The 15,472-nt window shown below is 39.3% G+C and overlaps 1 protein-coding gene across 1 annotated transcript in view; it reads left to right on the forward strand.

Annotated features, from left to right (window-relative positions):
• Window positions 1-15,472, forward strand: part of LOC117786694 (protein naked cuticle) — a 46,848-nt gene that overhangs the window by 9,132 nt on the left and 22,244 nt on the right. The window lies entirely within an intron of this gene.

A 15,472-nucleotide genomic window follows, 5' to 3' on the forward strand; every position in this document is an offset into this window, starting at 1 on the left:
GAAACAAGTTAGCAACAAGTGCAAATGAGCAAAAGATGAAAACGGTTTGCAACAGTCAGCACAAAAAGTATTCGCAATGATATCTAGGGTAATGAGCACGCGCTCATAGCATTTGTAAAGGGGTTTAAAGAAGGGGAGGGGAATGTTGCTCGTGCCTTTGAATTCATTAAAGGATAGAACCATAAAACGGGTCACCATTTCCAGTTCGCAGGTCAGCCAGAAGGAGAGGAAGAGAGGAAGAAAGTGAGAGAGAGGAAAAGGCAACAAAGATGCCAAAGCCTAGCCCAAATATGATAAGAATGCTTATCATAAAAAAGGTCCAACAGAAGCCCAACAATTTTTATTGCTTTGACAAATGCTATGGAGGAGAAAACGCGGAGAGGAGGAATAGAGATGCCCGGGGTCTCGGGTCCGATATTTTCCAGGAATTCCGAGTGTTATTTATGTTTGTACAGTTAATTTGCATCCCATTGATGTCGCGCCCGGTCGCTCATTCACAGAAAATATTTTGAAGAGCCCAAGTTGGCTGAGAAAAAGGTTCAAAAGATATTTTATGCGTGCATAATTAATACTTGAGCGGCTCTAGAGAAGGAGAAACTGTGAGCAGAGGCGATGTCGACCTGTTAAGCGGCTTCAACCCGAACGGAAATGCGGCATGAAAGATTCTTTGAATGCCATACTGAACTTACCGAATACGAGTAATACTTAAACTCAAACTCAAACTCAAAGTCGAACTCATACTGAATCGACATCTTTTTCAACGCTCTCCCGCTTGGGCATTGTGTTTGGGCTAAGCTGGCATTAAATTTTCATGGTTTAAAGAGCGGCTCGAAATAGGCTTAGGTCTGCCACGAATTCTGTGGACCCTGCCCCGACCCCGATCGCGACTCCGACCCCTACTACTACACCGACCTGAACCGAATGGTTTTCACTTGAATTTCTGTCGGCGACCATATAATTAAGGCGCACACCGGCAAAATATGAGTGCAACACTTTGAGGCATAGCGAGAAAAAAGAGAACCTGCAATTTGCCAGCTCTACCAGCATCAGTTCCGTGTCCCGTGTCCCGTATCCCGAGTCCCAAGTCCGAACCGAAACTCTGCACGATGCTCATTAAAAATCAAGAAAACAAAAACAACATACGTACACTCATACACTGGTACACTGGTACACTCGTACACTCTTACGAGGAGTATTACGAGTATTAAACGCAGCCATGATGTTGCCATGTTGGCTGCTGCAAACCTGACCAACAAATTGCGGCGGGCTGCCCCCAAAAGTGCCACAGTTAATGGGCAGCAAACAGCATCTCCCAGTTTCACTTCTTCACAGTTATTCCCCATCCCCAACCCCAACCCCGACCCCGCCCCCTCGTCCCACCTTCCCCCTTTTTGATGCCATTCCCTTTTCCTAAAAACTCGTGTCTGTGTTAATTTGATATGCTGCAGGCTAAAGAAGGAGCCATCGCCATCTGTCAGTTGTAGTTGTTGCTGCAGTTGGACGCTAGATGGAGTTTCTTTCCGAGGGCTGCCTGATACATTTATAATACACTTAACTTAAGTTGTACTTAATTGGAAAATGCAAAGTTTTCGTCGCTAACTTTTCATAAAACAAATGAAAATCTTATAATTGCAGTTTTTGTTAAATAACTTTATAATCAGTAAAGTCTGGGACAGAATTATAGGGTCTTTTTACATATACAGAAGTATTCTATATCTATAGAGATTTTAGTTTTAAGAATAAATAAATTTTTTCAGAAATGAAGGTGCTTAAGCTAATTCAATATGCTTTAAAATGTGCATTGATGACTTGTTTTCAGGACCACTTGACGCCATTAGAGATTTGTCAAACTTAAATGATCTTTTAAGCTTGTTGAGAAATTTGTTGAACCAACCACGTAATCGGATATTTGGGTGCATTACACTAACTTTTCAAACACACACATAATGCAATTAGTTTAATTAGTTTTCGTGGAAAGTTTCTCAGTATGTCTCCAACCAGATCCGATTCCCTATTAACTCACAGTTACTACATCTGTTTATATCTGTGTGTGTTTGTGTGTGTGTGTGTGTGTGTGTGAGTGTGTGTGTGTGAGAGTGTGTGTGTGTGTGAGTGTGTGTGTGTCTATTTTATGTCCTATGCGTATCCGGTCTGAAATATTTCCGTTACGCATTCGCGTCACTCGCGTTGAACTCGGACTCGAACACGACTACAACCAATCGTCTCGAATGGCACACAAGCTGTCGGAAAATGAGGGAAAATTCCGCGAAATTGGCGACCCGGGCCACATAATTCACTTCACGAGCGACTGAAAGCGGCAAACAACATTTTGACGTATATGAATTGATCATTATGTAAAATTATGATTTGTGGCGTTCAAATTACAAATTTGTTACATACACATATTCTCGGGCGTAGGAAGTCGCAGCTCGCACGCATGACCGCCTTCTCTTCCTCCGCTTCACTCTCTCTCTTGCCAAAGTATAAAACCCCCCCTCGATTGCTTGGTGCACCAATTTGAGGCAAACCACAAATCATTTCTCGAAAATATTCAGCGGGTTATAAGTGTGTTATGACTCGTCGCTTGCTCTGTTTGTTGCTGCCTTATAAAAATGGACTTTTTGCAAAGCGATAAACGAGAATTATTGCACAGCTTGTCGGTGCTGCAGGGGATCGGAAGGGGGAAGAGAATATCACATATTTACGCATAATTTGTGTGGCCCTCATTCGGGCAAGGCAAAAGTAAAAATAAAAATAAAATAATCATAACAAAAATAAAAATAGGCTATGGCTAGGCCAAAAATATGCAAGACACATGCAAATTGTTGTTGTTGTCAGAGTTGTCGGAGAACTAAAAAATACCACTTCCTTGAGGTACTATAAAAAGCGAGCAGCTGTATGACTCTACGACTGATGAACGGAAGCAGCTGATAGACCGTGAATTCACTTCTGAGTAAGGTATTCTGGAATGGGATTCTGGATTTGAGCTCAAGAATGAAAAAGTTGAAAAAACAACAGATTGAATATAATGATTGTGAAAAACTTTGATATAGACAGCTTATTAAGATATTATAGTAAATTATATTTCTCATAGATGACAGTATAATTGAAGAAACTACTAAACCTGATGATAACAATAGGATTATATGACATACTTATTTAGCTTAACTTCAACTTCAGCATTTATTTTCTATTTATTTCTATTGTTTTAGTTCTACAAATATCCTTATCTTATTTAAATTCTAAGAAACGGGAAGGATTAGAGGATGTTGATATTCAACTTTATGTTGTATAGGAAATTTTATATTTTTTATAAATTCCTTATGACTGTGAGATTAATGAAATTAAAAAGAAGAAGGTTTCGTATATTCCCTAATATACTCAGAGTTCAAATAATAACTTAATTTAAAAAAATTAATTAATTCTTAATACTTTAAATCTTTCTGTTGTCTTTAAATACTATATTATTTTTAGCAGTTATGTTCTTTATAATCTTTTGTTAGATTTTTCTTTACTATTTTCAGACTAAGTTAACTTTTTGTAAATATTTTTCACAGTTTAAATAATATTTTGTAGATTTGATAAAATTTTAATCTGTAAATTTTCAAAATTCTGAAATCAGCTGAAAGAATACATAGTATGTATTGTATTAAAAAAGAAGAAAAATGTAAAGTCAGTGACATATTTACGTCGTCTTATATAACAAATATATATTTATAACGAGTCGGATAAATTGAAAAACTTCTTCAGTCTTTATAGACTTGAGATACTTTAAATAGTTTTACTCATAGTCAGTGCACACTGTGGCAGCAGAAGCAGTAACATTTATGGGGATTTTCAAGGCAACTGCACCTAATTATCATCTCGGGATGAGTCGCCTTTTCGGCTAAAGAGATGTGGAAGAGATACAGCGACTGTGGCAAAGTCTCGTTGTGAGTTCTAAGAAAACCTGACACATTGTTAGCAGCTATAAAAACGTCAGCAGGCAGGCTGGCAGGAAGAGAGTCAGACCAGGAGATAGAAGATACAGTCAGGACACATGGCGAGCAATCTTTCAGTTTGGTTTTTGGGATTTTCGTGGCAACAAACAGCGTGACACATGCAGCAAACTATGCGTCCTCATCCTCATCCTCATCGTCATTCTCATTCTCATTGTCATCTTTCTCTTACTTCAGCTCTTCAGTTTCGTCTTCGTTGGCGACACGGCTAATGACGGGAACGTCGTGTGTGTCTTGAGCTGTTGGCAGGGGGTAAAGAGATTGTTTCCCCTACCAATTCTGACTTTGGACTTGTCTCTCCCTCTCTCTCTTTGTCTCTCTGATTCTCTGAACTGCAATTGATTTCAGTTGTATATGCATGTGTGTGTGCAGTTAAAACTTCCGCCTGCATAGCTCATAAACCGCATCCTAAAACACACACACACACAGAGAGACACAGAAACAGCTGCTCCAAATGCGGCGCCCCGTTTCCCCCTTCCCCCCTCTGTACCGAGCTCTTTTAATACCCAACCATTAGCGTTGTTCTCCTTTGCATCTGAAGCTGGAACCGCACTTCCGCTCCCAGCAACCGACACAAAGCACCTGATAGGCAGGTGTTGTCCGTTATGTGGCATTTTGTGGTCGCCAGCATTTGTCCCCTGACTTTGGTCTCACTTGATCTCTGGTCTCTGTTCTGGCAAATTCGAGGAAATGTTCTGGGTGTGGCCGGAGTTGTGTTTCATAAAGAGAACTAAATTTCAATTTCAATTGCATCACGTCGAATGCGAATACGAATTCGTTGGAAAGCTCTAATTAAGCTTATTCAGATTTCACATTCGAGCATACAAATGGAGTCTCATTAATGCTGCTAAACGGTAATTGTGGTTAAAAGGTAGCTTAACTTAAAGTTCAAGTACAGAAATAACGTTTGATTGACTTGAATTTTGTTAAAGTATGATTATATATAACACATTGACTTGTATATAGTTTTTGAGCTTGGTGAAAATATAATTCATAATATTAACAGCTGCTAACATAACAGAGAACTGTTAGTACCAGCACGCCACAGCTCAGTTAATCTTTAGCAGAGGTGAAATTATACACTCAAAACAAATACTATCCTCACTTTTATGATTGGGAATTATGGTAAATACTTTTCTAAATTTCCAAAAAAAAAAGAGTAAAATTTTTTCGTTTTTTTAAATTAAAATATAATTTCTAAAATAAAATAAAAATTTTTTTGCTCATTAAAATACTGTGTTTGCAAATTTTCTAAAAATTAAGGTTAAATTAACTCTTAGTAGTTGATATAAAATGTTATAAAAAATAACAATAAATAAAGATATTTGATATTTTTCTTAATATTATTCTAATATAATAGAAAAATGCACATAATACAAAGCACTTTTTGTTCTTCTTTAATTTATATATTTATGTAAAGTTTTATTGGGAGCAATTTGAGATGTGAGTAGTTTTTAATGGTTAATTCACATAATATAAATTCAGGAAAATAACAGTCGCTAACTTAACAGTAATTCGTTAGTAACAGCATGACACAGATATGGTTAAAGATTTATTGATTGGTCGATTGAAAATCAGACTTAAGTAGTCTGAATAGATTCAATAGAAACTTCAATTGAAAAGAAACTAAATGGAACTTTTAAAGGTAAATACAGGTAAAGCAACTGCCTTTTTTTCCTCTCTCTCTCTCTCTCTCTCTCTCTCTCTCTCTGTGTATCTGCTTCTCTTTGTATTTGCTGTGATTGCTATGGTTTGCATACAGTGGAAACTCGTTAAAGTGAATGCCATTGACAGACATTGCATCAAGTTTGCTTCCCGCTCCCTTGACTCGCTTGTCGTTCACCACTTGCCGACTGTCATTTGTACAATTTATGACTTGTTGTCAATGAAATACCACCCATAGCGTTGCCATTGTTGACACCACACACACAGATACACACAGCCACAGACATACAGACACAATGACAGAGAAGACATTTAGATATTGTTGTCGCATTGTTGCACATCTTTTGCTGCCATTTTCAATTTCGTTTGTGCCACAATTTAAAATGCAAAACACATGGAATCAAGGGAACCTTCATCCCTTTCCCTCTGCTGTCAACGCTGTCGCTGCTGTCGCCTCTTGGCTTGGACTTTGACAAATGCCACAGCATTTAGCTAGGTGCTAATGGGGCGTTGGTGGTCGCATGGCCGAACCTCGATATGGATGTGGATGTGGATGTAGATGTGGACACCGATGCAAAGAGACGGCGTTCCACTTGCCACTTGCCGCTCGCGTTTATTGAAATTGATGAGCGGCCAAGTACGTGGCAGCTTAGCTTAAATCTACCCCGTCGACGGGCCTATATTCTATAGTCGGACTCAGTGTCTGACTTTGACATTGATTGATTGTTCTCGCAGCGTAATTTATATGATTGTATTAGGAGTAAAGCGACAGAGAGTAGGCAAAGGGAAAAAGGGCGGGGGCAGACCAGAGATCCCCGGGTTATTAATAGTAGTTGCCTGCCTCATTGTTATTTCAACAACAAAATTTTGTCGAAAATAATATTCGTTCGTAAAATGTGCTCTGGCATTTCATTTTTAATGGTCCCAACAGCAGCAGCTTCGCTTCAGCATCAGCATCAGTTCCCCAATTTCCATCCACAGTTTCCACAGCTTTGGCGGTAATCCACAGACAGTTCAACAAGACTCGAAAAAAAAATAAGAAGAATAAATGTTAATTCATCGTATGCCAATACGATATACTATATGTATACACTAACGATTGTCTATACTCTAGTTATATTTAAGGAATAACTAGTCGTAGATAGTTATATTTTTAACAATATTCTATATCAATATTGATAGAGATCTTAAATTTTAAAATTTAATAATATTAATTATAATAATTTCTCTTAAACCTTAACGATATTTACACTAGCTATTGATATGTCAGGGAACATAATTATTACAATTATTAATTATTCCTGTGATTTGTAAAATAGATAAATTTTTTTTTAATTTTTAGTATATCTTTCATTTGTAAAGTATTTTATTACTACTCCCAACAACTAGTTTTACATTTGAAAGCAGTTGCCACAACAAGAAGATTATAATGGAAGTTATTAAAAACTGCTTTATACTAAGGATTATAATTTGTTGATAAACTTAACATTCTTAGGAATATATGGCCAAAAAGCATTGCCTAGCTCTAATGCCCTAGGTTAGTGTGCAAAATTTATGTAAAATTGCTACCAAAAATATTTCCCAATAGAATTTCATCGAGCTGTGAGCATTTTGCACAAAATTTGATACAGAAAATATGTTGCAGTTGCCGATAACAAAACACGTACACAAACCACAGCCAGGAGCAGCTAACCGGCAATGCACCGCCCACCTCACTACCTCACTACCTCGCCGCCCTTCTTTCCCCACCCGAGTGCTGCCTTCTGTGCAGATCCCACAGCAATCCTTGCAATTTTGTTAGCCGGCAAAATTTGCATTTTATTTATGGCTGACGTTTAGCGTGTGGTGCTCAAAGAGGAAACGGAGCAAAGAGAGGTTGGGTTGATTTTCAATTTAGCAGCTGCTTTAAAAAGTGGCGCTCAAATTTTTTCCTATTTGTAATTTGGTTTTTTTTTGCTGTAGCTTTATTGCTGCACTAACTTCATTAGTCGAGAGGCGGCTGCAGACTCTTGAACTTCCCCAAGGCAGTTCTTCTGGGCACCGGCGAAAGTTTAATGTCTTTTCTGGCTAATTGAGTAGCCGGGTGACGAGCGAGACTGAGACTGAGACTGAGACGGAAGAGGAGAGACAAGGGGAAGACGAGAGTCGGGCCATGGCAAGCTGTAAAAAAGCGCTGCCAAGTCATGCATCTAATTATGGAACAGCAACATAAAAAATAAACTTAAACTTTGAAACTATTTACTGCATCATGAGTGGTTTAGTAGTGTATAAGCAGCAGCTGGAGAGGATTGACAGGGGGAGGGGGGTACATGGTCTGGGGTCTGCCCTCAGCTGTGGTGCTGAACGCAATTAACTGTTACTTCAGTTGGTATATGGTTTCTATGCGAGGCCAGACATTAATGGAGGTGCAATGCCAATGGCCAAGGTAACCATAAAAAATAAATACAACTACGAGTACAAGTTTATTTTCAGCTCAGTTCGGAATAGATGATGATGACTGCAAAGTGAAGGGCCTTTAAATCGTATTTACAGAGTATTTAGTCAAGTTCAGCTTATACCAAATCAAAGTATAGTCTGGGATCAATTTAACTCTTAATTAATTTTTTGGCGATACACATAATACACTCTTCAGTTTCATCTTACAACATCTGCTGCTTTTCAAATCCGAGATCAATAATCATGTTGTGGGTTCTCTTGGAGTCCATTCATTATCTTTTGTAGAAACTCGAGCAGTTCTCGGAATTGGAAAGTCATCAATCTTCTTTTCTCAAATGCCTCTGTCGATTGATAGAAGTATTTTTTATTAATCTTCTAATTACTTTTCAAGCTGCAAGAGAGAAGGAGAAAAAGGTTTACTTCAGAAAAGGGCGTAGTCAACTCTTTATAAAGGGGGTTTCTATTATTCAACTTTTTTAAATATACATATATTCGCATTTTGAAATAATTTAACTCCACTTACTATTTACAATATGAACAGTGTCATCTTAGATGACAATCTTCAAATAAGAATTTATTTAGATTTAATACGTAAAAATGATTTAAATTATAATTGAAATGTGATTGAATTATTGAATTTTTCAAGCATGTCCTTTGTCGCAGTTTTGTATATTGTTATCTGCTACATTTTGAATACAATTTAAGTTTTACTATACAAAACTTGCAGAACAATCTGTATCTTTTTACTACCTCCATAAAAAGTACAAAAATTCGTCTATACTTTTTCCAATCGTCGAATTTAGTTTTTATACCCTGTTTTCTTCGCTTTTTTTCGAAACTCAAAAAGTTTGTAGTCATGATTGTAGGAGGGGGCGTGGCCGTACCCTGCCTATACCCTGCCTACGCCCTTGTAAGAAGAGCAAGCCAAGTTAAGCCTACGCTGGTCTCTAACTAAGTCGACTGGTTCATTGAATTAAGCTAACTGACATGAACATCAAGTAATAGCCGCAGTCAATTGCTTCAATGCCTTTAAGCCTTCATTGCTTCTCTTTCCATCTCAATATCTCTGTCTCTCTCCTTCTCTCTTTCTATGTGCACGTTTCTACCTGTAAATACGAGTAGTTTTTATTTGATTTTTTGCTGTGGGTAACCTAAGCACTTTAGTTGGCTCAGTGGAAACAACATAACGGTTCGGTCATGAGAGTGCAGAGTACAGAGAAGGGGAAGGGGAGCAGGGACAGCTGCTTCATCCTGGCGCCAAGTGTGCTGTCCGTCTGGGGCCAAATGGCGGCCACAAAGCGCCCATAAAATTATATATACAGCAGTGTCTCCATTGGACAATCTGCACAACATGGACTACAACTCTGACTCCGACTCTGAGGCAATGAAAAGTTGTTGCGGTTGTATCTGCATCTGTGCATGTATCTGTATCTGTATCTGTATCTTGTATCTTTATCTATGTGCAACTATTTCAAGCTGTTGCCCGGCAATTAAACTTTGTGTCTGCATTTTTGTAAATTGCCAATGCCATAAAATGAAATTAAAGCAGTCCCCCCACCCCCTCCTCTTTAAAGGTCTTTGAAAAAGTGGGCTAGGTGAGCGGCAGGAGTTGGGAGTGGGGAGGGGGGGGGGGGTATGGGTGGCCAATCCATAGCTGTGATATTTCCGTGCACTTAAACACTTAACGCCATTGTTTATACACTTGAGTGCACTCGCTCTGCCGCCTTTTGATGTGGTGTGAAAAGTCGTCGGACAAATAACAAACACACACACACTCACACACATACTAATAGATACGCACACACACACATGCACATGCGGAAAGTTTGAGACATTTTCTTTTTTAAGGAAAAAACATATCCGTGGCAATGCTCATAAGTGTTCAACTAAATGGAAAAGCATTTCTTTTAAGCGTTGACACAACAATAAAATAAAAGACGCTTATGCTCAAGAGGTTTTTCTAGGGGATGGGGGTGCCACTTGCCACATGCCACTTGCCACATGCCACCAGCCGATTTGTGGTCCCTACACGTTTCGATTCCTAGTCTCGGTTGTGCCATAACGAAGGTATTGTGATTGCCTCGAGCTCAGGATTCTTTCGAGTGTTTTTTGGCGTGAAAACTGCCATTGAAGATTTCCGTTAAGGCGGATCCAAATGTCGCCATTCCAGAGAGGCAGAGCGATAGGGATAGAGAGAGGGGAAAGAGATATAGGCGTTGCCATTGCCAATTTAAGGCAAGCAATTTTAACGCAAACGAAAAGCTATAGAGATATCTTTGGGATATGCGTGCTGTATGTATCTGTATCTGTATCTTTTAAGCTGAAGCTGCATGCGTCTATCTAAGTGGCAAGTAAATAAAGTGCAGGCGACAAAGATGTCCCAAATGACAACAGACTGAAGATATTACTTTAATAAATCAAAGCTTTTGTATTAGAATTTACTTGTATAAATGGAACCATAAATTAAGAATTTTTGAGTAGATTTTAATCCATAGAGGAACATTAGATTTAAATTGCAAACTGTTATATATTATTTTAGCCTGTAAGAGTTTTAATTCGCAGTTTGGTTAATATAATTAATAGCAAAAAAGTTGTCTATGTTCAACATATAATAATAATAAGTAGATTAGGCATATTAAATCAGCTAAAATTATGTTAAGTTCTACAACATTTAAATGGCGGAAAAAAATATAAGCATTAATAAAACATTTACGAGTATATCATGCAAAAGGAAAATGCAATATTTAACATATCACTATCTAATAATATTTAATTATTTTGGGGAACTTTTTCCAAGCGATTCTGACACATTTGTCGGCTGTATCATCTGCAAAACTGGGTCAATTTAATGCCATTTTTGTGGCAGCAGCAGCCACATTTGCTAAGCGCCACGTTTATTGTGCTCTGGCAGCAGTTGCGCCAAAAGTGAAATGCCAATGTAGCCAATTATGCCCTGAAATTCCCCCGCCCCACCCCAACTGAATACTCCCCATCTATTCGAAAAGGTAACTGCCAACTGCTAACAATGTAAAGCCTCCAAAGAAGCCAACGCCTGTCACATTCTTTTTCCTATTTTTCTTTGTTTTCCGCTTTTCGTTTCGTTGCGTTTTGCCTTTTAGCTTATTTGGCCTTTTGTTGTTATCATCTAGGCAGAAAGGAATCCGGCAAGGTCCGCTCCGGGCAACAGCTGTCAGCCAGGCTACGTGTGTGAGTCTGGCATAAATTTAACCCACGCCTCGACAAGGGAAAGACAAGCGAAATGACAACTGCATATGGAAGAAGAACTCACTTCTATTTCTACAAACACGTGAACTAGCCCAATTCGAATTTCAAAGCACACAACAGAATTAAGCCAGCTTTTGTTCTAACCAAAAAGGGGGATGGGTGGGGGGGTGTGGGGTACCTATTGAAAAATCATATGGCCAAAAGACACAGAGGCAATGAAGACAAACATAACAGAGAAACGGAGCCACATCGATACGTGCCTGGCATTTGGCATGTCGGATTAATTTCATTTTGGTATCTGGTAACTGGCATTGGTAACTGGTAACGGGAAGGACACTCTTGTCTTTGCCCTGACTCTCTGTTTGTCTTGACTCTTTGCATTGAGTTGGTCTCTCAATCTTTTCGGGGCCATGTAATGGCCGCATTAATTTGAATTGCATAATTTGTTGCGCAGCAAAAGAAAAGAAATTAAGTCAATGGCCTAAACAAAATAAGTATAAAAATCGATTAGAGCGAGACAGAGAAAGGAAGACAGTGTGTGTGAGAGAAAGAAATTGTGGAATGGTCTCTTAGTTCCATAATGACAGACCTACTAACAAATCTTAGACCCAGGCCATGGATATACCCAATGCCGAGGGTTGACTGATAAGTCACTGCTCTAAAAGGGAAACAAATTACAATTTATCCACTGTTGACTGGTAGAATTATAAAATGTACGGTCACACTGTTTAATATTTCGAACATTTTATAACGACAAACTCACTTTGAGTTGGTGAATTCTGAAATCCTATAATGGAATAAGTAAAATAGTTTACTTAAGCCAACGACTTATCAGACCACCCTCGTGTATGTCATATACCATGCCAGACCTTAGCAGACACTGTTGCCAGACTGTGGTGAAGGCAACCCATTTAATTGGTAAAATTTAACACGTACGCACATTTGTATTCATTCTTAGTCTCATGTCTCTGAAAATTGGATTAAAGACATTAAAGACTCTCTAGTCTTTGCTGTTGTCGCTGTTATCGTTGTCTCTTCTCGTTGTTGCCATTCCGCACAACTGTAAATTACACAGCATACTCCGAAACAGACAAGAAGAGACAGAGAGTGAGAGAGTGGGAGAAAAGTTTGTTAGTATGCCATAATCGTATGGTGACGCTTTATTTATAGCATTAGCGCATATTAGGCCTAATGGGCATAACATACGTCGTGCCAAAAGGAGCCGAGAGGGGAAGAGAGAGAGTGAGAAGAAGAGAGGGAGAGAAAATGTGGCTGGCATATAAAATGCAAAGTAAGTAATGCTAAAAGAGAGAACGAGCGAGAAAGTGACTTAATTGTTATAAACGGTGATGTGACCTCACTGTAATCAAAAGATATGCCTGCCAACTGCAGAGTGGACTCATAAATATGCCTCAAATGGTTATGCCGATGAGGCAGGAGAGTGATAAGAATGTAGGAAAGAAACAGATCTCTAGAGATCAATTTAAATAAAACTAAATTATGATATCTAAATAAATACTTATAACTTAACTCACTCCCCAACATATCGAAAATCCATTCAGTCTCAGACTACGATATATCACGTTCGGGCTGATTAAATAAACTGATTGATGGCATGCCTGATTGAAGATTTCAGCCAGTTGTCAGTTCATCCCCATTCCCAACATATCCACACTTCTTAACTAATGCAACCCTTCTTTTCTTTTACTTGCAGGTGTGTACCGGAGTGAGAGAGTGGCTTAAAGCTTATCCCTTGCTGATTCTACTTGAAAGTGGGTCGGGCAACCCTTAAGGAACTCTAGGGTTGTCGGCATTTTCGGGGTGTGTATGGCGATACACTTTTCACGCTTTAACAAACTGCTGCACTGCTCAGCGACGACAATCTCAGCATGAAAGAACTTTTCTCAAGAATATCCTAAGTATTATAATCGCATTTAAGCGATAAATGACCGAAATCGATGGCAGTTGGCAGTTTGCCTATTTAGTTTTTCCACCAAAATCAGTGAGGGTGACTTTTGCTAGCCACAAAAAATAGTCACGTACGTACGTGTTTTAAAGCAACCCTTAGTCCCCCCTCGATGGGAAACGGGAAAGGAAAAAAAACACGCCCCCAAATTAGAAAGCCGCATTGCCAGACTGCCAGACTGCTAGACTGTCAGACTGTCATATGACTGAAATATGACAGGAGGTGAGGATTGCTATCGTTAGGATTGCAGGCGAAAGCGCTGCAGCGGAAATGACAACGTTGAGCAACCCCCACAAGGGGGTTGGACCCCCTACACACCCCCCTTCCTGCACAGGGCTGTGTTCGGTTTTGAGCTTTACTGAGCATTTAACTTTTAATGTCCAAGTCGATGACGCAATGCGTCATTTTTGGTGGCCAAAGGGTTAAGGAAATGCAGCGCAATTAAGACCCAACCAAAGAGAAAGACAACTCAGAGATATTTGTAAATATATATATGTGTATTTACACTTAGTCCATTCAATATCTGAGCTCAATCCCTGCGGGTATTTCGAAAGTTTCCTTCACACTCTCTCAAGTTGCGACTTCCTTTTGCTTTCTGTTCAAAGTGCAAACAAAATTTATTTTCCATTTAGTTTTTATAAAGCGCAAACAACAAAATAAAAATGTACAACAACGACAACAAGAAAAAAAGGAATAAGGAAAAAGGAAAACACAAAAGTTGGGAAAAAGAAAAGCAGCTAAAGGCAAAGCCAAACAAAGTTCAATCAAGTTAACTTTGTTGCCAATGCCAATGCGAGCGACAAAAGCTGAGCAACTGTGGCCGGGGGCGGCTGTAAGCAAAAGTTCAAAGCCGACCCCAGACTTTTGACTGAAAGTCGTGGCCGATTTGACCGAACCAGCGACCGTACCAAGCCAACGAACCTTCCCAATATTTCCCAGCCACTCCCACCTCCAAGCCTCTCTCTGGTCTGGTCCCTGGGGTCTTATCACTCATCTCAGCAACTGCCCGCCTCCCCTCTGTCACCCGTCACCCGCCACCCGCCCTTCACTTAGTTCAATCAAGTTTAAAGCTTTGCAAGTTTCAGAGACACACTTTAACGTGGTCCGGTGGAAAGGGCCATGGCCAAATAATGTGGTTTAGTGGGTGTCAATTTGTTAGGTTTGTCACGTTTCGCTTTGCGACAAAGTAAATAGCTCATTTCATTACTGAAACTATGAGAGAACTATCCATGAAAACACAATCTGAGCACTCAAAAAAAGGTATACAAAGGAGTCAACGGTTGAAGGGTTAAATAAGACCTTTATTACGCTAGAAATTACAGGTATACAGGTACAAATGAGCACGTTTAAATTAAAGTCAAGATTTAATGGCTTCGAGTAGGATCAGATTTATGCTGTGTCTGAAAAAGAGAAAGAGTGAAAAAATTTACACATTTTCATCGTAGAAATGAAAGTTTAAAAAATTGGTAGTTACAAAACTCGAAGGAAATGGAACGATTGAAACAGGCAATTATTTTCAATAGTTTTTTTACCTCTCCATTCTTCAAGTTTCCGACACTCAACAGTAAGATTTTAAGCCTCAACAATTCGAAGTATTCTGTTTGAGGAAAACTATAACAGCTGCTCGAAAAACATGATACAACAGTTTGTAAAATTCGAGTATTTTGAAAGGTCTTGAGAAAACAATCCAGAGGGCGCCACAATCCACCCACTCCAGAGTTTCAGCGTGCAGACAACAATAAACTTTGCAACTGTGTTGAAGTTTTATAATGAGGCATGCAGCAAGAGATTGAGGAATTGGGTCAAGTTGCTTGGCAATACGGCGCTAGATGATGGACAGTGGACGGCATCGGATTGAGCACTCTGGGACTCGCAAATTGATTATTGTTCTGGGAATATTTGCATAGCACTTTGGCGCGTCATGCGGTCGACGTGTTTTGCGGTCTGTGTCAGGCAATTAACTGCAGAAAGAAAATCAATTACAAGACTACTCTCAACTTGGAGAGCTAAACGACTTCCGCCAAAGAAGTTGTTGTCGGGGCCTTAATTGCATGCCCACTGAGGGAAGGAAGCAGACAGAGAGAGAGAGAGAGAGAGAGAGAGAGAGAGACAGAGAGAGAGAGGAGGAGACTGTAGACTGTGTTGAAAGACGGACGACCCTTTGCCTAAAACGGAAATCATG

This window comes from Drosophila innubila, assembly GCF_004354385.1.
Source record: "Drosophila innubila isolate TH190305 chromosome 3L unlocalized genomic scaffold, UK_Dinn_1.0 0_D_3L, whole genome shotgun sequence".
Classification (NCBI taxonomy): Eukaryota; Metazoa; Arthropoda; class Insecta; order Diptera; family Drosophilidae; genus Drosophila; species Drosophila innubila.